This window comes from Parasteatoda tepidariorum, chromosome 2 (assembly GCF_043381705.1).
Source record: "Parasteatoda tepidariorum isolate YZ-2023 chromosome 2, CAS_Ptep_4.0, whole genome shotgun sequence".
Taxonomy (NCBI): domain Eukaryota; kingdom Metazoa; phylum Arthropoda; class Arachnida; order Araneae; family Theridiidae; genus Parasteatoda; species Parasteatoda tepidariorum.
The window spans coordinates 100,153,714-100,178,761 of NC_092205.1; the positions used below are offsets into that span (position 1 = coordinate 100,153,714).

Here is a 25,048-nt window from a genome sequence, read left to right on the forward strand (position 1 = left end):
GTACTCGAAAACTGTAAACCTCGTTTTTTTAACTTGTACTCGAAAACTGTAAACCTCGTTTTTTTAACATTACTCAATTTTCTGGAGAAAGCAAAATGCTGCGTCTTAATGTAAACTTATTATCGTAATCAATGCTTATAAAAAATTTTAACGATAAAGAGAAAAAAAATATAATGGTTGTCCCTAAATATTAAGTTAATTAAAAGAATTGAAATCATTAAGTGGTGAAACGAAATGTAAGAATATAAAAATACTTTACTTAATTTTCATCTATATTTATTAAAAGTTTTCGCCGCAATATCGCCTTTCATGTTAGCGTACTTAATATACTAAAAAAAAACTGCGATAAAAAAAGCAAAAGTTTATGCATTTATAAAAGAAAATGAAATTGTAAAATAAAAAAAGAGCAAGAAACCGAAAAAGTATCAGAATCACAATTTCAGCAAAATAATAACAATAAACAGGAATAAAACAAAAGCAATATAAAACAGATATAAAAACAGTACTAACAGTTATGAAAGAAGCAAAAGACAAACTGAAATGTAGATCGTTTTGAGTTCAAAAAATTTTTTTTATTTCTCCACATTATATAGGAAAAAGTGGCGATAAAGGACTAAAAATCTTCAGAAATGCTCTTAAAAATGCCGCATCATATTAAAACCGAAACAAAAAATTACAAATAAAGAATAACAAGGAAAAAAACAGTTCTGAGAATCTAAGTTTTTCATATTACCACAATTTCGAGTAAAACTAGCCACAAAGAAAAAAAACATTCTAGTAGAATCTGAGTTTAAAAATACTGTGCCCGTATATAAACACAGTTTAAAAAATTTAGAAAAAGATAAAACGGCAAAAGATGGTTCTTAATTCTTAGAACAAAACTAAAAAGCCAAAAATTAAAAAAATTAAAAAAAAAACGATTATAGAAAAAGTCTATCAAAAGAAAAGAAGAAAAAAAAACTCCTAAAATATGTGCCTGAATAAAATCGCCGTTAAAAACAATAATTTAGAATTTAATTCTGGTAAATAAATTGTTTTTAATTCTCAAAAGAAGCCTTTATCGCTGTAAATTTCGATTTTTCGTATTTCCGCAAGAAGAGAAGATTAAAAAGAATAGTTTTATTCGTCATTAAAATCTTATTTAGTAATCTTGTAACGTCCGTCAGTTCGATCACCGCCGGCCGAAAACTGTGTAGTGAATGTTGACTGGTGCAAGTTAAATCTGTCTGGTCACAAAATCTTCCATGCTTCCATAATAAATCATACTTCTGGGGGGAACTGATTTGGAGATAGATCAGTCTCTGGTTCAGGTCAAAATCATGATCTGTTTATGGATATATGAGCGGGTCCATCCTTTAAAAGGGCTGTGACGTGTGTGTTTGAAGTCACATTTTAGGCTATAGATGGCGCCAGTGAAAAACCAGAAACGCACCGTCTGCTCTAAAATTCGCGTGGGTTCACAAAGCAGGCTTGCTGGTATAGGCAAATTTCATTTATAATCAGCAAAGACAAGAATGCGTAGAATGAAAGTTTCTGAGAAAAAAGCAACTTTCTTGCGTAATACAAGAAGTCACAATCACTGATTTTGGAGCACATGGTGCAACAATTTTGACGGAAAAAAGTAGCGTCAAGTGGTGAATGGCAGGCAATTGTTTAATCGAATTTTTTTTTTAAACATATTGAGTCTCTCTGTGGCCAGTGGCGGTTGATAATTCATCCCTATACTTAGAGGGCTAACTTTGGTTGACAGAGGTATGAAGAAGAATATGAGAACATGATTATTCTATAAAAAAAAATTTTTCAAATTTAAAGTCTTCAAAATCTAAATTTTTTTTCTATATTTATTTAGTTACATTTATTAATATCTTACAGACAGTAGTGTAGTTTATTGACATTTGCTCTAGAACAAAATATAAAATAGCAATTCGCCAAATTTTGAATGCCAGGAAAGTGACATATTAGCTTAGTTAAGAAAATAGTCATTTTAAGCTAATAGTAAGTAACTCAACTTAAGAAACTCAAAAGAGCAAAGTTGAAAATTTTAACTTTTTATGTAAATAAATTCCAAAAGTAATTATAGTGAACAATTTGAAGAAATAAGTTGAGTATAAAAAAAAAATGAGAGAATAACACACCCAATGGGATATTTTTTATTTTTACTACATTTTAATTTGCAAAGAAAACAAAAAAATTCATTAATCTTGAAGCTTGCAGAAGAAACAAAATGCCTGGGAGATATTGGGTATGGAGCAGACATTTTTAAAATGATGATATTCTTAGAAATTTTGACAGTCTTTTTTTTCCCGGGCCTCTTGAAGTGATTAGCAGTCTGTTTGCCTGTCCGAATAATAAAGTTGACTTTAATATCTTTATGAACGACTTCAAAAACTTCTCCTGTAATGAAAATGATAATCTCAGGAATTTTTCTGATTTCATCATTTAAAATAGGTTTTACTATAGGTTAGTTTAAAAATTAGTTCAATTACCCAGAAACCATTCATCTTCGAATTGAATAACCACCCAACTATTAACTTTAATTTTCTCAGAATCAGCTTTAATAGGGCCATGCTCAGGTGAATATGATTCATTATCAAAATGAAGAGTTGGTACTATGGTACGAAAATTTGAGTAGTTGAACGAACCAATGTGAAAGTCACATTTAATATTGGCAGTTGCAGCTCATTTTATGAAAGAAGAGGCTAGTTAAAATCTTTTTTCGAGAAGACTTGGTGTACATTCATAAGACCCCTTGAAGAGAATGGTTTTTTTTTCTTCAGTAAATTTATCAAATGAATAAATAAATAAATCGAATGAACTGGGCAGCTCACATTTTCAGAAGGAATGATGACTCAAATTTAAAGAAAATCCTATTACACAAACCCCTAACGAAAGAGGTAGACCCAGGCTGAGATGGCTGGATTTAGTTGAGACTGATTTCCTTACTCTAAAGGAGAAAAACTGGCGAACAAGTGTCAAAAGTAGAGAGAAGTGGATTCGAATTCAAAGGAAGGCACTGGCCCACCCTGGGCTGTCTAGCCAGATATGATGATGAAATTTATCGACTGCATTTTTTCATTGAGCATACCTTAAGTTTCGTTCAGGTTTTTCTTTTTCAAGGAGCTCTCTATCATTTTTAATTCTCCCATACCGTTTCTACTCGGCTTCTCGTTTTTTTTTCTCAGTTTATTTTTCTTTTACTGTTTTTACTGTCCCATGTTCTAAAATAACCCGGTAAAATTAATTTTATTATAAATTACATTGGAAATTTTTTTATTATAATATTTAAATTTAAAATATTTCAAATTATTTTATTTACAACTTTATTTCATTCTTTAATTTATGCACCCAAGTAGAGTTTAAAGACTGTGACAGAATTAAATCGTACAGTGATGTTCTTAACTTATCCTTTATATTTTAACAATATGTGTTTTGAAAAAAAAATAACCTAAAGTCTTTGCTTTAGATGGACCATGAATTGTTTGAATTAATTCTTTCAACCACTATAGAAAGAATCAAAAGTGTTTTTATTGTTGATATGTCCGGAATAAATATTTTTGATTGCATACAAGCATATTACAATCTTACATAAGCTGGGTATTGGGTAAATATTTGCTTTCCCTCTTTATATTACACTGTTTTAAAAAAATTCTGGTAACTGAGTCAATGTTCTCTCTTTCATAAGCCAGGATGATGACAATTTCCCATTTTACAGCATTTAACTTTACTTTAATTTAACATTTCGGCATAAGACGTTTACTTTCCGCAGGAATCTGCAGGATTTTTTTTAAATAACTCAGGTAAATCTGTGTAGTTTTTGTTATTAATGATTTCAAGAAGACAGGAAAATGAGAACTTAAAAGGCTACTCACCTTGTAAAACTTTTTGAACGAGAAAGTTAGTTTTTTATTCCTGCAATAAGACGTGTTCTGATAGAATGGTATCTAATCAATCTCTTAACCTAAGATATTGATTGCTGGCTCTATCTATTTTAGTTATAAACTAGTAAAAAAAGTGGCCAGGAAAATGACTGATTTTCATGTGACCAACTAATTATTGACAGAAAAAATTATCTTCAACAAAGTTTTTGGAAATAATACCCTTTGCATATATTACAGAAATGCTTACGACGGTTGAGATAAGAAAAAATTAGATATTGAAAAATGTATGGGAAGTTTTGAAGGCTATTATTGGAAATATTATTTGTGACATACCAGGAAAATGACATTTTGAAATTCAATTAAATTTTTTAAATATGCAAAGCAGTCAATGCTAATGCAAAGTCATTTTAAAATGCTAACAGCAATACTATTGATTTTTTTAAAGTTCTTTTAGTAGTATAGTATTAGATCTCGGAACAAGAGACTGTCAAATGTCGTATTTCATGAGAATCAGTCGCATAACAGTACTGTAATAAAATTTTTCTTCGAACAAATAAATATTAGTGACCACATACTCATATATGTCGTAAAATATGAATAAAATATCAGCCTTTTAAAATAATATCTGATTGATTACTTTGCATTTTATAGGACAGGATGTTGTCTTTATGATGAAGAATAGTATTATGTGATTCATCATAGCTCTGGTAAGAATTATATACTAGTGCTTTAATAAACTTTCAGGCCTTTCAAATCTAACGAAAGCACATGAAGTCGGAAAAGGATTTATGATTTGCTCACTTTTTCGTGCAAAGTTTGCGGAAGGTTATGAGCGATGTCTGATAAATGTTCAAATTTACTACTATATCATAATTTACTTATGTTATGAATACTTCAAACGCATCTTGTTTATAAATCGCGTGTAAATTTGGTTTTAATTTACGACAAGTAAGACCCTCGATAGTTTATTTCCTACAGTCTTGTTATGAGCATTGTTAACATGCGACACTAAAAGACCATTATTTTCAGTTGGAGTCAAGAGATACTACAATGGACTTACGTTTTGTCAATTTTTAAGTCTAGTAATTTGTCTAATTTCTATGTCATAATTTTTTGGCGTAACATCAGTGGAACTTTTTGTCTGATTACCAACGCTAAATATTTCCTACAACGTTTTTCAAAATTCAACTTTACAGTTTCTGGGACGAAAGTTGGCTAAATCGCAGGACGCCGTGTCGCAGTTAAAAACATTTTTTTTTAATTTTGTTGTTTTTTTTCTACAGAAATTTACACGTGAAATTTGTATCATGCATTTAGATAATCACTTATTGATTTACTCCGATAGTATCGTAAATCGATATATTGTTTCAACTGTATTTTCGGTAGTTATTAATATTGATACTCAAGTGGTTTTTAAATATCGATTTCTTGGATGTTTTTGCTATCGATTTCTCCATAGTTTCTTAAGTACGAGATCATTTATTACAACAACCTAATCTCGAGACGGAACGCGCATTTGAGTAATTCCTTTTTTGAGGCGTCCGATTCGCGTGATTTTGTCTTTTTTTTTCGTCAATTGCCACTACGCGGATTTCATGATTTGTAATTATTTTTTATTGTGATGATTATTTACAAAATGCGAAGAAGGAAATAATTAGTGCATTCCCCCCACCCCCATCAAAATGCGAGAATATCACCCATAATATTGGAATAAAAAAAAATTTCACGTTTAATTAAAAAATATATATATAGTTTTTTTTATTTATTTATTTTTAGAAAAACAACCCTTTTCTTTATTTCAAATTAGTAACGTATATCTTTAGCATCATTAAAAATATCTTGCTGAAAGATATCAGTGCTAGAGAGTTTTGTCGCAGATAGCTCAAAAAAATTCTACCACATGGCCTGAAACTTATTTTACAAAACTTTTTTCTTTTAGAATGGCTAACGATTTCCTGAAATGAGTTAAGCGTTTGGTGACGTAATTCAAATTTGTGGTTTCGTTCTCTTCAAGTAGTACATTTTAAGAAACTTGTAACGGCCATAACTTTTTCTGGTGGGAAAGCTAACGATTTTGTGAAGTGAGCCTATGTTTTGCGGCAGAATTTCTTTCTACATTAAAAATTTTCAAAAACATGTTTTAGCCATATTTTTTACTAGGTGGGATAATGAAAATTTTTGTTGCACCAAAAGTTTCCAACAAAATTTTGCAGTTTTTATGTAATAAAATAGGCAAAACTTATTTTGGTCTTACTTTTTTTGATTGGTGGGTAACTTAACAAAATTTAATTAATTAATTAATTATTTCCCTCAATGGATGAATATTTAAAGGCAGTATTCCAAATTTCTATGGCACAAGTTATCCTACGCTTATTTTTTCTTTAACCTAATTTTGGTTGATGGGCTAATGAAGATTTTCATAGGGCGAAAAATTTTGTTCAATAGGCTAAATTCTAGTTCGGTGAAAACTTTCTGTCTCTAGGTAAAAACTAAGGTAAACTTTACTTTGATTGTGTTTTGATGGCTCTTATAATTTGCTATAATGGACAAACATTTGAGTCCTAAGTTCAAGATAGTAGTTTCTAAGTAATAAATTGGCTAAAATTTATTTTAGTCAAAACTAGTTTTGTGGATGGGCAAGCAAAAATTTACGTTGGTTTTACGATTTCCTTGAAGGGACAAATGTTTGGAGGTGAATTTTTTAAACTTGTGTTTTCATCATTCAGGAATCACTATCAGGGCTTGTTTCTTTTTGTCATAAATGGTATAGGTTCTTGTCTAGTTATAATAGGTTTTGTATTAAAATCCTTTTGCAGATTTTATAAGCATTTTAATTTGTAATACAATATTTTTTCAACGGACGCAAGCTCTAAGGTCGATGCGACCCTGGTGCGGAATTCGAATCTACCAGTCATAGCCGGGATTCGAACCCGGCTCACTTCATTGAAAAGAGAGTGCTGTATTTCCTGAGCCATCGCGGAATTTTTTTACAATTTTATATTAAAATTGGGTCGTTGAACAACCAACCCAATTTTGTGTTAAACGACTACTAACGTTCAACTCCGTAGTCTTGTAATTTTAAACCCAATCCAGAGGACAAGGGAACTCCTGAGTTAAGTAGTGGGAAAAATTTGTCTTCGTGGATTACTTTTTGAGGGAACTAACCAGCACATGCGTTACATGGAGAGGAAGAGCACAAGCCTCCCACAGTTTGCCTGACGGCAAAGGGACTCTAACCCATGATCCGTCTACCACTCAGGATATTTTACGTTAGCGCTGTGATCGGTGGAAGCCGGATGCGGATTCGTATCGACAAGCCTTGCTGGGATTCGAATCCGGTTCGTCTAAGTGAAAGGTGAACGCTGTATCCTCTGAGCTATAGCGGCTCTGGTATAGGTTCTTGTCTAGTTTATAGGTTTTGTGTTAATATCTCCTTGAAGATTTTATAAGCATTTTAATTTGTAATGCCATAATTTATTAACGAATGCGAACTGTAGGGTCGATGCGAGCCGGGTGCGGAATTCGAATCGACCAGTCATCGTCGGGATTCGAACCCGGCTTACCTCATTGGAAGGAGAGAACTCGAACCCGGCCTGAGCCATCATGGCATTAAATCAATATCTTACATATTGCCTTTAAATATATCAATTGTGAAATTTCCTTTGATTTTTTTTTTAGTAGTAACATATTTAAACACGCCATGAATGACTGGAACTGTGAGTGACAATGAAGTATAAAACTGTACTTTGTAAGAGCTTAGAGTTGGTGATGTGTAAAAGCCAACACGAGAGAAGCAAATGCTTAATTGATCAGATCTTAAAAATTGGGATCTTAGGTTCCCTACCAGCCACTTAGCAAAACAAAAAATTTCAACGTCCTTTAAAAAAAAGTATTTAAGTTCTTTCTTGCAAATTGTTTACTAATTTTTATATAAATTTTTTCATGTTTCTAAACGAATTAATTAATTATCCCACATCAACGTTGCTAATTCATTTCGTTGATATAATTGTTCCTTATTACAAGGTTTTAAATTTTTAACAAAATAGAGCACAAGAGTTTGTTTTTTTAAAAAAAGGTAAAGGTGTTCTAATTCAGAAATAGATCTTAATCATCTTCAAAAAGAAAAGAAAAATAACGTCTTCCAAAATATTTACAAAAATTTTAGTATCTAGGACGTTCTCGTTTTTTATATTTTACTTTTAGGCCATATAGAGAAAATAACCAAATTTTATTTTAAACTTTAAATAAAAATTGCAATTTCTAATTCCTTTCAAAGTAACTTGGTTCAAGAAAATATTTATCTACTTTAAATAAAACTTAGGTGACAGCAATATAGTCTTTTCAATATGAGGCCTAAGTCATTAACTCAGCGAATAAGGTATTAATTTTAATTTTAAACTTTGTATTAATTTTAAACTTTTTTAAATAATTCCTTTCTTGAAATGTTTGATATCTTTTCGTTAGATATAAGTAGTTAGGATGAAAATAGTACAGAAACAGCTAACAAATTATCAAGGAGAATAACATTTATTTAAAAAAATATAAACTTGTTAAATCTAAGCATTTTTAAAGTTAAATTAAATTTTTAATAGGTATTTTGCATTGTTAGTGTCATCCATCCTTTAAAATTCAATTTTCTCCATTTACGAAAAAACTGAAATTAATTATGAATTTCTAATTTTGTAGGATTTTGATAGTTCTGAATAAAATGCGTGTCATCTTCACGAATCTCTCACGGTGCGTATCATTTTAAAAAAGTACTTAAAGGTGCTTATTTTAGACTTTTGTTTTCTAAAAGCTCTTATAGATGCTGTTTTTTATTGGGTGTTTTTAAAAAGTGCTTAATTTTCCCTTTTCGAAAATGAATTTTTTTCTTTACCATGCCGATTTTCGTCACGTATTATGCAAAAGAGTGCTTTTCACATAGTTCTATTCAACGTTTTCTCAATTCATTCAACCACAATATATTTCGGTGTACTGTCAGTCCGTAGCGTATGAAACCGTTAATCATTTTACATGCTTGATGAAATACGCGGGTCCGCATGTGCGTATACTGAGCTAGGTTCGGTGAGATTCTTGCTCTCTCATTTGCAACTCTGCTACATTTTGCAAGATATTCTCAAATTCAGATTTCATTTTCCACCCTCTGAAATCAAACCAAAAAATCTATCTATCTCATTATGGCGGCTAATATAATCAAGAAAAAGAGTTCTTTGTCAGAAGCTAGTTATTTTATCATGATGATATAAAGTCTTTATACATTAACGAAATGCCAAAATAATTTTTATAGTACTAGAAAAGTATTTAAAAGGTGCTTATTTTGCGTTGAAGGATTTGGCTACGCACCCTGTCTCTTTAATGAACCATCTTTAGGAATGAAACAGAAAATATTTCGATTTATGTGGAGACGTACAAATAAAGTATACTTTTTTACAACTTTGGGCACCCCTCTCTCCTTTTCTCCAAAACTTAGCAAATCTCATATAATGATTACGTCAGAAAGTAACAACGCACCACCTTGTTCTAATTATCACTTTTCCTGAAGTAATCTACTATTTGGATTTGTTATTTCAATTTATTTTATAAAAATTTGAGAAGAATATTCTTTAGAAATCTTTGCTGATTTTTTGAAATTCTTAAACATTGTAACATAAAAGCAATTTTTGTCCAACTTTTTCCTTTTTTATGCTTAACTTTTGTTTTAACTTTGAAGTTATTTCGATTGTAACTTTTCCCCAATCATTTTTTTCCTATGCCCACCTGGAGAATGACCTTTCGTCATACATGCATTTGAAGGGCTGTTCTTTACATTTTTAATTTAAAGAAAAATTTTAAAAATGATGTGATTAAATTCCTTACGTAAGCGTTGCTCGTCTTCCGCATGCTACTAGTCAGAAAAAGTATGTAAGTCACAAATCTACATCCTTGTTATGTCCTTACGTAAAGTTTGAAAGGAACATACAGTGTTGCATCAATATTTATATAATTCTAATCAATATGTCGCATTTTTTCAGCTTTCGAAAACTATAGGGTTAAGAAATCCAACGAAGAGTCGGCGTCTTAGCTTTTTAAAAGTGAGTCATAAAAAGAAGAATTTAATATTCTTCGTATTCATATTAACACTAAACATGCCAAAACTTAATCTATACCTAAGTATTGCTGCTAGGAAGGAAATAAATTTTTATAAAAATCTTCATTATAATGAAACAAAATTGTATAGTGCCAATTTTTAGGTATTATAAACACAAAGAATAATTTTTTTTAATTTATTAATCAAAGCATTTTTTACATATACAGGGTGTTTCCAATGTACATTTTCCGCAAACATGTTTCTTCTAATTATTATTTTTTCTATAATTCTTATAATTATAAGAATTATAATTATTCTTATAATTAGTATTATTTCCTCTAAGAACTTGTGCTGTCTTGATTGTTTCGACATTTTTCTGGTTAAAAACTAACAGTTAGTTAGAAATGAAGTAAAGCTATCAACATAAAATGTAAGCTACTTACCAAAACATTTTGTCACTTTTTCTTACACGAAAACGCCAATCTGAAATTTTAGGTACTTTCTTGAAATATGAATTCACAGTTATTCTGATGGAACTCACTACGCAACAGTCTTTGCAGAAATGTGCAATTCATCGAATGCAATACGTTGAACACGAATTGCATCGTCATTTCTGATCCGATTACCCTATAAAGCAATAAATTGTTCTCCCGGTAAAATGACCGGTTGTGGTAGCAGTAGGTATACGACAAGTATTATTTGAAACAAACGAAATATGTAAAAAAAATAATAATAGATTATTAACTGTATGTAATTGTTAGAAAAAGTCATGAAGTCAAATGTTCAAAAACGATAAGAGGATAAGTGCCAAAGTTCTTAAAACGGTCATTTGACCGGTTATGGTATGTTTAGTGTTAACAAGCATTTATATAAGTTTTCAAGAAACTAAAAAGAATACGCAATATAAATAAAGAGATATATTAATAACAAACATAATTTCGTGTACTAAAAATAAATTGCTTAACACATATTCGACAAGAAGACAACATATTTATCAAAATGTAAGCAAAAAAAAAAACGGTAATGTTCGTCTAGAAAATGTTTGAGACATTCTAATCCATTAAAGCCATTTTTTTAAAAATAAGAGCTTTCATTACGGAAAAAAAATGCACGATATAAGTAAATTAAAATAATTAATTTTGCTGTAGAAAGCATTTAAAATCTTCACGTAGACTTACAAAAAGTAGGTTAAAAAATTTTAATAAATGAATTATAAATAACAATGTAAACTGTAGCGTCCTGATAGGGGATGCTGTTTTCTGATAATGATAATAAAACCATTTCTAGAATAATCCCCTGTAGTATTAAATAAATAAACGTATTGTTGTAATGTCTTGATAATAAATAGTACATTATACATTTAAAATAAAACAGTTACTAAATAAATCTCAATGTATCGAAGAATTAAATGTATTGAAATGCGGGTGAACCTTGCCCATTCTGATATAGTCCTAAAATTCGACAAAAGAAATAAAACTAAATATCGTGAAATAAACTAATTGTATCTGTTATGTTTATAAATAGTTGAGTGGAATTCTCTTGTATCTTCGAATACGGTTTAATTTTGCGTGAAAAAGGATTAGTGAATTATTGAGGCAAATGTTATACTGAAGCGTCCAAATAATAAATGATGCGCAATCAAAATAAGTTAAGCATAAAATAAAGCATAAAATTTAACGTAAAGCGTAAAATAAAAATTTCGCACAGTAATGCGTAAAACAATAAAGTGAAAATATAAGGTGTAAAAAGCAAAATATTTAATGTAGAATATGTGTATAGTAAAAAGAAAAGCGTAAATAGAAGTAAAACTTAAAATATTTTTAGTAAAAATTATAGCAGAGAATGAAGAGTAATGAAATGTGAAATATCGGGAAAAGTTAAAGCGTATAAAATATGAAGTATAATATAAAAGTATTGCTTAAAGAGTGAGATAAAGTGAAGCAAAAATTAATTTAAAAGAAAGTTGAGCATAAATAAGGAATAAAGGGTTAAATGAAAGCGTAAAATCAAAAAGTAAAGCGGAAATTAAAAATCGGAAAGTATAAAAAGTGAAACATAGAAAAAAGTAAAGCATAGTAGAAAGTATAGCTTTAAAATGGGTGAAATATTAAGAAACGTGTGAAGCAAATAAAGGTCATTTCAAGTTAAGAGTATAATATACTGTGTAAAATAAAGCGTTAAATATAAAATTAAATATCGAATAATATAAAGCAAAAATTATAAAAAACTTAATCTTGTAGAGAATAAAATAAAACTTGAAGTATAAAGCAATGCGTAAAGTAGAAATTATTATAAAAGGCAAAATATTGTAAAAAGAAAAAGTAGAGTGTAAAGTAAGGAAATCTCTAAAATATAATATAGTAAAAAATACAGTATAGTGTAAAGTTAAGTATAAAATAGAAGCGTCAAGTAAACTAAGCATAAATAAATGTATTAAGTAAAATGGAATGTGAAGTATAAATTAATTCATAAAATGTAAAGAAAACAACTAATAACGTAATACGTAAAGTAAAAAGTGGAAGGCATAATGTAAAAATTGAATAAACTAAAAATTTGTCAAGTGGAAATTAGAAGGTTAAGTAAAACGTGAATTATAAATTACTGCGTAAGATATAGAGTAAAGCATAAATTGAAGCGTAAAGTATATAATTAAACTAAAGAGTAAAATGCAACGTAAAAAGTATAATGTAAAGCATAAAGTCAAGCGCAAAGTATAACGTAAATTCTGAAGAGTAATGTGAAACATATGAAATATAAAAGTAAAGATAAAAGAAAATCTTAAGTATAAAAAAAAAGGTGAGTGTGAAGTACAGTAAAGCGTGAAATAAAAAACATTAAGTATTAAGGTAAAGTATAAAGCAAAAAATATGTAGCTTACAATATTAAGTAGAAAGAAAAGTAAAGCGCTTGCAAAGTGAAACATGAGTTAAGTAAAAGGTACAACGAAAAAGTAAATTAAAGCGTAAAATATAAATTAGAGAAAAAAGTAAAATGTAGTGTAAAGTTATAGTATAAAATGAAATAGGGCAAATAAAAAGAACCATAAACTTTTTACCGCAAATTATGAAGTAAAGTAAGGCTTGAAGTTTAATGGCAAGCACTACGCATAAACTAAAGAATTTAAAAAAAAAGTGAAATGTAAACTAAAAAGTGTGTTAACTGAAGTGAAAAGAAAAGTAGTGCGAAAAATACAAGTAACGCGTAAGAAAAGTAAATGCAGAAAAAAGATAATGAAACGCATGAAATATTCAATAAAAAGTTTATAAATTATAGCATAAGAAAAAGCAAATTCATAACAAAGTAATTCAACGAATTAAAGCGTAGAAGACTTAAATGTAACGCATAATGAAAGTTAAAGCGTAAAATACAGTGCGTATAACGTATACGGGGAAAAAGTAATGCATAAAAAATAAACGCTAAAATAATAAAAATAAAAGTAACGCGTAAAATTAAAGAAAGCGCTTGAAAGCAACGCATAAAGAAATGTAACACTCAAAAAATTATAAACCTTAAATATGCAGAGGTGTAAAAATTTAATTGAAAAGGAGCGTAAATGTAACACATTAAAAATGTACAGTAAATGTGTGTAAAATAAAAAAAGTAACGCTCAAAATAACAAGATAATGCAAAACATTCGGGTAATGTGAACGAGTTGAAGATTGGTTAAAGTGAATGTGTAAAATGAATGCAGAAAAAGTAAAAGAGCGCATAAACAAATAAACGCTTAAAAAAAACGCATTACGAAAAAAAACGCGTAAAATTAGCGAGAATTTATAACTCAAAAAATGCATAAAAGTAAAAAAAACGAGTAATCAAAATAAACACTTAAAAGTAACTCTTAACAAAACTAACGCACAAAATTAATAAGAGCAATGGCACATAAAAGTAATGAATCTGAAAAGTAAACTTGTGCGTTAAATTTAATTTTTATGCGTTATTTTTGCAAGTAATGGGACAAATTAAAACGTAGAACGCGTAAGTATAACGTCTAAAAAATTAACACGAAATTAAATAGCACATAAAAGTAACTCAAACGAAACTCGCAAAATTTAAGAACGTGTAGAAGAAAAGTTATGCATTATATTTCCATAAAGGTCAAATTGAGAAAACAAACAATAATGAATAATTTAGTTTAGTGAATAATAGAGTGGATAAAATTTAGAATTTCCGATTTTTTTTCAAGACAACGTGTTTCCAGAAAATATTAAGCTGAAATGTTCCATCCTTAGTATGTTTGACACCTTTTTTCAGATGGTCAGGTAAAGAAATAGAGCAAAAACAAATTAAAAATTACCAAGGAGAATAATATTAGAAAAAAAAAGTTAATGCTGTATAAACTTATTAACTGTTAACTTTTTTAACATAAACAATTTTGAGTCGGCATTTTTCATGGTTAGTGTTTTCTATCCCTTAAGATTGAACTCTCCTCTTTAAGAATGAACTAAAATTAGTTATGAATTTTTGATTTTGTAACAATTTGTAAATTGAATAAAATACGTGTTATTTATTTTATATTTTATAATCAAAACTCCTTTGTAACTATCTTTAGAAATATCCTAAACTTCGAAAAGTGGAAATATTTCTACTTATATGGGACCGTTCAAATAAAGCATGTTTCTTTATTCAATTCTGGACGCTTAGTCACCTAAAATAAACAAATCAGATCCTGTGCACAGTTAAGTAAGAAAGTAATAACGCATTATCTTGCTCCAACTTTAGCTCTTCCTGAAGTAACCTAATATCAGAATTCAAATAAACAAGGTAATTTTTCAGAGCGTAAAATTAGTGGATATTTCCATCATTTTATAAAATTTTTGAGAAGAATATTCATTATTTCTGTTCTTCTGTTAAAAATCTTGATCTATGAATCACTTAACAGCAATTATTGCCCAACTTTAATTTTAAATTTGAAGTTATTTTAAAAATGATGTGATTTAAATGTCTTACGCAAGCATGGCTCATATCCCACCAGCCATTTGTCAGTAAAAATAAGCAAATCACACATCCCAATCATTTTTATGTCTTTGCATAATGCTTGAAAGATTCCTATAATGTTGCAAAAATATTAAAGTAATAATAATAAATATGTGATATTTTTTCAGCTTTCGAAAATTTCATGAAGTACAAATTCAACAATGATTCGACATCTGAAATTTTTAAAGGTAAGTAATATAAAAGAAGAGTTTAATAACCAGCATTTATATAAATTTTCAAGAAAACAAAGAGAATACGCTATATAACTAAAGACATATATTAATAGCATTAATACACTAAAAAGAAATTGCATCCAAAACAACATATATGTCAAAAACCCAAACAATAGAACAGTTATTTTCGTTAAAAGACATTTTGAGACCTTGCAATCAAGTTAAAGCCAATTAAAAAGAAAAGGCTTTTATTACGTTAAAAAAATTAGCGATACATGCAAATAACAGGGTGGCTGCTAAATAGTGTTACAAATGTCGAATCATTTTGTTGTATAGATATTAAATAGAAACTGATAAATTCACAAATATAATGAACACTATAAATGGAAGTTTACCTTAAAAAATTTTATTTAAATCAACTACCATCTTTATTGATTATAAAATATAATCTCTCACGCCATTGTCAGATGGCGGTCCGAATCATTTTAAGAAGTAATGGGTTCCATTCACGCAATAAAGAAGCTTTGAGGGAGTCTGTGCTGCTCAGCATTCGCTTCAGACTCTAGAATCCCCCCAACGCTATAGTCTAGAGCAGGGGTTTCAAACACAAAAGCTAACTTGGGCCAAATAAACAATGCTTTACTTTAGGTGGGCCGCAAAAAAAATAATCAATGTTCATGGAAACAAATATTTTTATTTTGAATTGTAATAAACATATATAAAGTTAAATTATTGTTTACGTCCTGATACTTGACATCTCTTCTCTGCTATTATCTTTTCTATTTCGGGAGAAATTTTATTGGCCGAGACTACTTCCAAAATTGACCCAACCTGAGCGTTATTAATACGGTTTCGGAGAGGAGATTTATTTCCATTCATAACAGAAAATAATTGGCTCTCACTGATAAGTACTTCCATACATGGAAATAATTTCATACGCGAATTTTCGAGTATTTTCAAACCTTGCTTTTCAAACCATATTCGTGAAATTCAGACACACCCACTTCAATGAATTTTGCTTTCAAATTTGAGTCGCACTGAATCTCAATCACTTCCCTTTGCATATAACTGGGTACTGAGTATATATTTATTGAGAAAATCGAAGAAAAACAAAATTTGTCTTCCAAAGAATTAAAATCTTTAAACCTTGTTTAAAATTCTGTTCTAAGATTTGAAATTTTTTTCTGCGTATTTTTGATACGCTGCAGTATCATCTAAAATAGATTTGTTTTTGTTGCACGTTGGGAAATGCGTTAAATCTTTATTTTTCAGTTGCCTTTCCCAAAGAAATAGTTTATATTTGAATTGTGTCAAACATGCTCGTAATGATCTGATCCTTGCCTTGTAACAATAAATTTAAATCGGATAAGTGTTAGGGTTATATCAACTATAAAAGATAAATCTTGCAACCATATTTGATCGGAGAACAATCTTGTATCCTGATTAATAGTTTGTAAAAACTTACTTATTTTTTGTTTCAAATCCCATAATTGATTGAGAACCTTGGAGCAAGATAACCAACTTGCCTCGCTATAATAGAATAAACCTGATTATGTACTATCTAATTGATAGCTTAGTGTGAAACGGACTCCATTTCAGCCAATTAGAATTTTACATTTCCGCGCGGACAATTTAAAATGATCCGTATAGTTTTTTAAATAAAGTATATTATAATTTTATATGCTGGTTTCGTTTCTAATTCACATTTCTATTTTATTTTTACTTTGCTTCTGATATATTGACTGGGCCACAAAAATGTTCACCTCGGGCCGCGTGTTTAACACCCCTGGTCTAGAGGATTTAGATCTGGTGAAGAAGGGGACCAATCTTCCTGCTTAATAAATTTCAGACAATTGACATGGAACCCAGCCTATGTTATTTTGGCGTTGTGTGACGGTGCAGAATCTTGCTAAAATATCCATACTTTTTTGGTATACAATCTGTCAGTATGTGGTAATAAATGTGTAGCCTATACTTCCTTTTTGTGATATTAAGCATTGATTTTTACCCCTTTATAGATAAATTTCAAAGAAAGTTTTCCGTTATTTGATATTGCAGCCCAAACCACTGCAGAATTCTTGTACTGAAAGCGTTGAACAGTTCTTAAACTTTCAATTATAGCAACAGAGGTTGCTGAGTATACAACATTATTTTTAGCATTATAACTTTGTTGTGTGCAAAATATTTACTCATCAGATAAGACTATTCTATCAACAATTTGTTACTGTTGGATCAGCGATTTCTTACTCTTTTGTAACCTTTTTAATTTTTGTGTAGTTGTCACACCAGGAACATTCCTTTTGAGATATGGGCCGAAACTCAGGTCTTAATTTGATACAACTTGCATAGTTCTTTGACTCATGTTCTCTTCTGCAGCCTTTTTATTAGAAGAGGGCTGTGGATTTCTTTGTATCTTTTCATGAATTCTTAAAAGTGCTCATTTTTGTAAGAAATGAATGTGAACGATCAGACCTGGGTCGATCTCTGCAACTATTAGTGTCCATAAATAGATTTATAGTTCTATACATAAATGTTATATTTAACCCAAGAGATTTTAACTGTTTGAAGATTTCTACCTGAAGAAAATCAGTAATCGAAAAGCTGTTTAAAGATGGAATCGGAGGGATTGACGAATAAAGTTATTCTAAATGTTTTGCTTTAATCAAGAATCGTCTGCACTTATAGAAAGCGCCAATCGCCGGAATAGTGAGAGAGAAATTGTTTTACCAAACGATTAAAATTAATTCCCTTTTTTTTGTAATGTAACAGTATTTTGCAACCACCCTGTAAAATTATTAATTTCCCTACTGTGAACGTTCAAAATCTTGGCGAAGACTTGCGACTTGCTTTTTATCAATGAATTATAAGTGACAATGCTAATTGTAGCAGAACCTGATAGGGAACTTTGCTTTCTAATAATGAGAATAAAACCATCTCGAGATCAATCACCTGTAGAATTAAATGAATAAACGTTTAATTGAAATGTCTCGATAAAGAATGGTATAACCTGATAGGGAACTTTGCTTTCTAATAATGAGAATAAAACCATCTCGAGATCAATCACCTGTAGAATTAAATGAATAAACGTTTAATTGAAATGTCTCGATAAAGAATGGTATAACCTGATAGGGAACTTTGCTTTCTAATAATGAGAATAAAACCATCTCGAGATCAATCACCCGTAGAATTAAATGAATAAACGTTTAATTGAAATGTCTCGATAAAGAATGGTACATTATCCAAGTAAAATATTTTTTTTTAATAAATCTCAATGTAGCAAAGCATTAAATTTATTGAACTGCTGTTAAACCTTGTTTATTTTGACATAGTTCTAAAATGAGGTAAAAATATAAAAGTAAAAAGCGTAAAATAAATGTATTTTTTAGTCATAAATAGTTAAGTAGAATTTGTCGTATCTTCGATTATGATTTTATTTTCATTTAAAAAATATTAAATTAGTGAATTTATGACATAAATGTTTTACTGAATCATCCCGATATTAAATTGTGCGTGAATCAAATTAAATTTAAGTAAAATAAAGTGCAAAATTTAGTATAAAGAGTAAAATAAGAATTGTATATAGTAGTAATGAGTATAAAATATAAAGTACACTTTTTACTTTACTAAATATTTAACTCCTTAAAGTAAAAATGAAAACATAAATTAAAAAGTAGAAGTTATAATGAAGAATAAAGAGTAGTAAAAAGTAAAGCATGAGTAAAGTAAAGCGTATAAAAAATAACTTAAAAAGCGAAAAGTATAGAAAAAAGTATAACATATTATAAAGTAAAACGTGATGTAAATGAATAAAATATAGCAAAAAGTGTAAAGCATGCTTGTAAGCGTGAAGCAGATAAAGAGTAAGATAGCTAGAAGTATATAGGATAGGAAAGTGTAAAGCAAATCATTAAATATAAAGTAAAATATGGAATACTGTAAAGCAATATAAAATAATGTAAGACGTAAAATATAAATGTAGCATACGAAATATAATATTGTAAAAAAGATTAAGTAAAGTAAAAAAAAACTATTAAAATACAATATCGTATAAAGTAAAGCATAGTTTAAAGTAAATTTTGAAGAAGAATGTATATAATGCATATAACGAGTAAACTCGTTAAGGGAATGCAAAATAAAAATGAACTCTTTTATCTAATGCTTCAGAAAAGTGAAAATATCGCATGATAAAAGTACCGCTTAAGGAAAAATAATGCTTAAATAATAACACAGAATAATAAAGCGGAATTAAACTAATCTAGTTAAAGCAACGCATAATAAAGTAACGTGCAAAATATATACGTGTGAAAAGGTAAAGGATAAGAAAAGGAAATGCCTAAAATATAAGAAAGCGTAAAGAATAGAGCAACACATATAAGTGAAAATAACGCATTAGAAGAATAAACTGATAATGGATACTAAAGTTAAAAATAAGGCCTAAGAAATATAATCGCGTTGATTAGAAAGCATTTAATGAGAAAAGAGACATTAGAAAAGTAAAACATAACGCATAAAAGAAGTAAACGTGTAAAAAGAACACTTAAAAAGCGTAAATGTAAAGCAGATCATAAATATATACCTACGCTTAAAAGTAATGAGTAAAAATGTGTGAAGTAGAAGGGTAAATATAACACATGATGAAAAGTAAACAAAGTAGAATATTGACAATCAGGAGAATGTAAAAGCATAAGAATATTAACAATGAAAAATAACACGTATAATATGATATAAGCGTTAAGATAAAAGTAATACATACTAAATTGAACGCGTTAACGAGGATAAATCAAAGCAGAAGACGGGAAAAGAATCGCATTAAAAAAGTAAAATATAAGATTTAAAATATGAAGTTTGCAAATAAAAGCATAAAACAGTAATGCGTTATTTAGAAAGAATTTGTAAGTAATGAAAAACGAATTCGAGTGAATATAACGAATAATTAAAATAAACGCGTATGCGTAAGAAAATCGCTGCTTAAATAAGAGCAACATTAAAAATATAGAGTAAAGAAAGAAATTGAGAAATGTGTAAAAAAAACGCAAAAGGAAAATAAATGCGCAGAAGCAACGCCTAAGGCATGAAAATTTAACACATAATAAAAGGACCACTTAGAAAAATAAAACTAAAAAGTAACGCATAGGAAGATTAAACGAGTAAAAAACGCATAAAGAAAAGAAAGGCATAAAAAATAGAAGAAATTAAAAGTTAACGTGCAATTGAGAACTCGTTAAATTGAAAAGTAACTCTTAAAATTTAGTAATGCCTGAAAAAGCAATTATTTAATAAAATATAAACTTTGAAAGTAAAGCAAAATAAAAATAAAAGTAGTTTTTAAAGTAAACGCGGAAAATATACGAAAAAATATAACGCATAGAGAAAAGTAACTCGAAATATATAGAGTAAAGGAAGGCGTAAACTATTGAGTAAAGAGTAGAACAGAACAATGAAAAAAAATAAAAGCAACATCATAAGAGAGAAAAATACGTAAAAATAACCCACAGAGAAATAAAAGAGGTGAACTCTAAAACATAGCGCATAAAGAAAAAGCGTAAAATATCATAGTGATAAAAAGTAACACATAAGAAAAGTAAAGTTAAAAGTATCTAATAAGAAAAATAAATATAACGCATAAAAAAGTTTTAAATTCAGCACTGTCATCTAACGCTTAAAAAAAATAATACATAATTAGGCTTAAAATTAAAAGTAGCGTGTAAGAAAGTAAAAGTGGAAAAGTAACACATAAGAAAAGTAAAAATTAATTCATAAGAACAACAATAATAATACTCGTAATTACAATCACTGCATTTAATCAAGATAAAAATAAATGAATTACGAATTTACATCTCTTTTAAAAAGAATTGTTTTAGTTTAAAAAAAAAAAAAACATTTCAAACTGATGGTTTGACAGTAAAAAATTTGAAATAATGATTTGGTGTACACTTCATATTCATACTNGCCGTTCTTATATAATTTAGTAAATGGTTTTCAAGTAGATTATTATTAAACTAATGTTTCAGTTAAGAATAAAAATAATTCATCAAGTACACTTGTTCATAAAATTTTTAAATGTTTAATGGTATAATGTAAGATTAAAAGTACATTAATTCAGTTACGGTAGAGGAAAGCATTTGACCATGGCCTTGGACCACTCAGTATGGTGGTCTCGAGAGGATATGGCCTCACTTTTTTGAAGTTTTTTTTTCTTTCTCTACTCTATAAATAAGAAACAAGGATTTTTGCAATCATTATGAATTGTAAGATCATGTTATAAGGAGGTAATATAGTGTTCTTTCATTACAGGATCTTAAAATAAATGGACTTGTAAAAGTGATGGTTAAAATCGTTAAAAAGCTGAACTATTTAGAAGATTATGGTATGTTACGTATGCCACCCTTCTAGTGTTCGTTACAGTCTCCAACGTTCTCTAAATTTTCTTCTACGCAATATTCTCATTTATGCAAAAACAATTTGATTTAAAATCTTCAAGAAACTGAAAGAGTCCCTTCATGTTATGATGTTGAACAATTTACATCACCGGGGAGATTTGAGTGAGAAAGTTTCGCTGAACGAAGATTATTTCCTATGCGTTCCTTCGTGCGTATAAAAGGACCAAAATCTGTAAAGGCAGCCAAGATTATAAAAAGAGAACTTATAAAAATGTTTATTTATGCTTTATAATATATTATACTTTATATTTAGTTTATACTTATTATTATTTATACTTTGTCTTGTTTATACTTATTATTATTTATACTTTGTCTTGTTTATACTTATTATTATTTATACTTTGTCTTGTTTATACTTATTATTATTTATATTTTGTTTATACTTATTATTATTTATACTTTATATTTTGTTTATACTTTTTATTATTTATATTTGATCTTCTAATTTTTGTGAATGTAATTAAAATGTATTGCGTGTGTGTTTCTTCCTTTACCCTTGAAAGAGGAAAATAAGGTATCGAAAATAAGAACACTTTTACTCTTAAAAACTAATTTACTCTTGAAAAATCATATCTTCATTTAACAGTATCTTAATTTTATCGAAGTAATAGCTAAATTGCTATAAGAGCTGAAAAATAGCTTATTTAACTTGTATGAACATAATTCTTGTGTGATAGAATTAAAATAGGCAATCACTTTCTTATTTTGTAGCTCTATGACAAGTAATCAAGCTTAATTAAATAAGGGACTTATTATTTAGCAAATGCTAATATAAACGATGTAATAAATATTAGAAAATTATCCATTCTGTAAACAGAGAAAATTGTAGTAGTAAATGCAAAATAATAAGACATAAAAAAACAGCTGATAAAGATAAGGATGCATTTAATTATGTCAGTAAAATCTTAACTTAATCTGCCTAAAAAATAGTAAGTAAAACAAGGTACAAAAATAATAGATAGTATGAAAAAAAATGATTAAGCACTAAAATTACAATACTTATATTTTTAAAAAAAAATTTTGAATGATAATATTAATGTTAAGAACTAAGACAGCTGCTTTTAAAAGGCTAAATTTTTAATGGGAATCTATTCTTTAGTCATCACTGCAGCCATCAAAACAAACGCAGCTACATGTTAAACGTCCAAGAAAATGATACAATTCGAAGATAGTAGAACTTTTATTTTACTTGAGTTAGAGAAATTGCTTATGTATTTATACACTCGATTCAATTCAGTATTCTATAAGGGTTTGGAATTCATACGATAAAATCGTTATTTTGATTTATTTTTTCAGTTAATTATTCTTGGTTAGAGTTATTAAATGCAACCTGTAGAAATGATATTAAAAACTACAATAGAAAAACCAAAATTGGCACTCGATTGGAAAATGTTTAATTGACTTTTTTTAAATTTTTCCTGGTTTGTAAATATGCATAAATAATAAAATTCAACCTATAGGAAAATTTTAAATACCGCATATAATTATAAATATGTTTAAAAATTAAAATAACTAAACTTATAAATTTAAAAATAATTCCATGCAAATGAATTAAAGAAAGGAGCAGGAAATGATACCCTTACTGTCGACACATGCGACACCGCTTACAGCAGAAAAATTGTCTTTTATTAGTTTACATAACATCAAGTCCCTTAATTAAAATAAAAGAAATTCTTGGTAAACCTTCTTAACCTTTTGGAATTTAATACACCAAAATTTAGGAAAATGTTAGTTTTTTTTTAACCACTCTTTTTTTTTCAGTCAAAAAAGGATGCAAAAAAATTCTAATTTTACTGCAATTACTTTTTCCCTTACACTGAAAAATCCAAAATACCATTGATATAACCTATTTAATAAATCCAAAACTAATTAGAAATTTAAACAAACTGAGATAAATTATTCATTTTCTCAAACTATCATAGTGTTTAACTTCAAAACAATTGCAATTCTTCAGCTAACATTATCACTAAACTGAATTACGCTACGCAAAACAGCAATTTTCTTCTTAGTACTGAAACAACTCGATAAACATCTTGTTAGAAAAAAATTTAACATTTTTCTGTAAATGTGTAAAATTTCATTTAATACTATATGAGTTATGGCAGACTAAATGCGCTCTGTAAAAATTTTCTGATACGATTGTGACGGCGGCAATAATTTTATTTAATGTAAACTAAACATATTTTGCTTGGGATACACAAACACCTTATAAACACTTCAACTTCCAAACTCAAAACATTAATGAGCTAGTCTTTTACGCCGCATAAAGTTTGCAGGTATAACTGTATAAGTATATTGAGTTAAAAAAAAGTCCATCTTAGTTCTAGAACAGAGGTTTCCAACTTACATGAGGCCGGGGGCCGCAATTAAAAACACCAATCAAATGACGGGCCACAACTTTATCAAAATTTTATATAGGAATCTTTTATGTTTGAAGGAACATTAAATATTGGTGTCAGATTTTTATAAAAGTTTTTTTTAATATTAAAAGAAAGGACAAAATAACAAGCATTACAAATAATGCTTGCTACGTGTCATTTTGAATCTTCTCTTAATCTGAAACTTAGTGACAAGATATTTTTTACTTTCAAATTTAATTCTGGGATAAATTAACATTTTTTCGACTTATTAGGAATTATAGCATCAACTAAAAAATTCTCGAGCATCTGAAATTAATTTTTTTCCGCTAATGCAATATTCAATTCAAGGAATTTAGATAAAACATGATATTCATTCCCTCTTTTATGTACTCTAAAATTTACAAATGTAAATAATTTCGTCCAAAATGAATGGTTTCAAAAAGCTAAATTGGAGAACCTCTGATACGCACATGCTAAATTATATTCACAAAATAAAAAAAATAATTAAATAAAAAAAGAGAGCAACATACACGGTTATTTTTGTATTTGAATAAATATTTTCTTGGATGCAAAACCTGAGAAATAAATTTTTTTTGCACCGTTAGTATGTTAAATTTCACAGATGACAAAAAAATTTATTTTATTTTATTTAGCGAGAAAAGCATTTTAAGCCCTTATAGATTTTTTACGAAAATTATCCGCTATGAAAACTAATATATTTTAGTTCGCGGGCCGCCAGTTGGAAACCCCTGTTCTAGAAGCTATCTGCACCGTGTAAGCCATGGCGTACTAATAATAATATTAATCTAATCTGTGAGAACTTAGGTGTGAGAGATTCATGAACAATTATTAAAATAAAGCTTACATTTCTAATAAATTGTGGAACAATTATTTTACAGATGCTGTGGCGCCCGATTTCCGAGGAAAATATTTTAGAGTATTAACAAAATATTTAATATCTTATCTTAATTTAACAAAGTTCAAATATAAAGGTTCTGTCCACCGTTACATACAAATAATCGAAATATTATCCTTTAAAAATATTAAATGTTTGCACAGATAATGTAGCTTACAGTAGCATAGTTCTTGCTTTTATTTCGCTATGACTACAAATAATTATAATCAGAAGAAATATGATATTGTTGAGTTTCTT

The 25,048-nt window shown here is 28.6% G+C and overlaps 1 long non-coding RNA gene across 1 annotated transcript; it reads right to left on the minus strand.

The window, feature by feature from the left end:
• Window positions 1–2,136: 2,136 nt before the first annotated feature.
• On the minus strand, window positions 2,137–21,294 carry LOC139425036 (uncharacterized). The gene is made up of 2 exons (XR_011636247.1): window positions 21,189–21,294; window positions 2,137–2,394 (listed from the first exon to the last, which is right to left on the minus strand). It is a non-coding gene; the product is annotated as an uncharacterized lncRNA (long non-coding RNA).
• Between the last annotated feature and the right edge of the window lie 3,754 nt (window positions 21,295–25,048).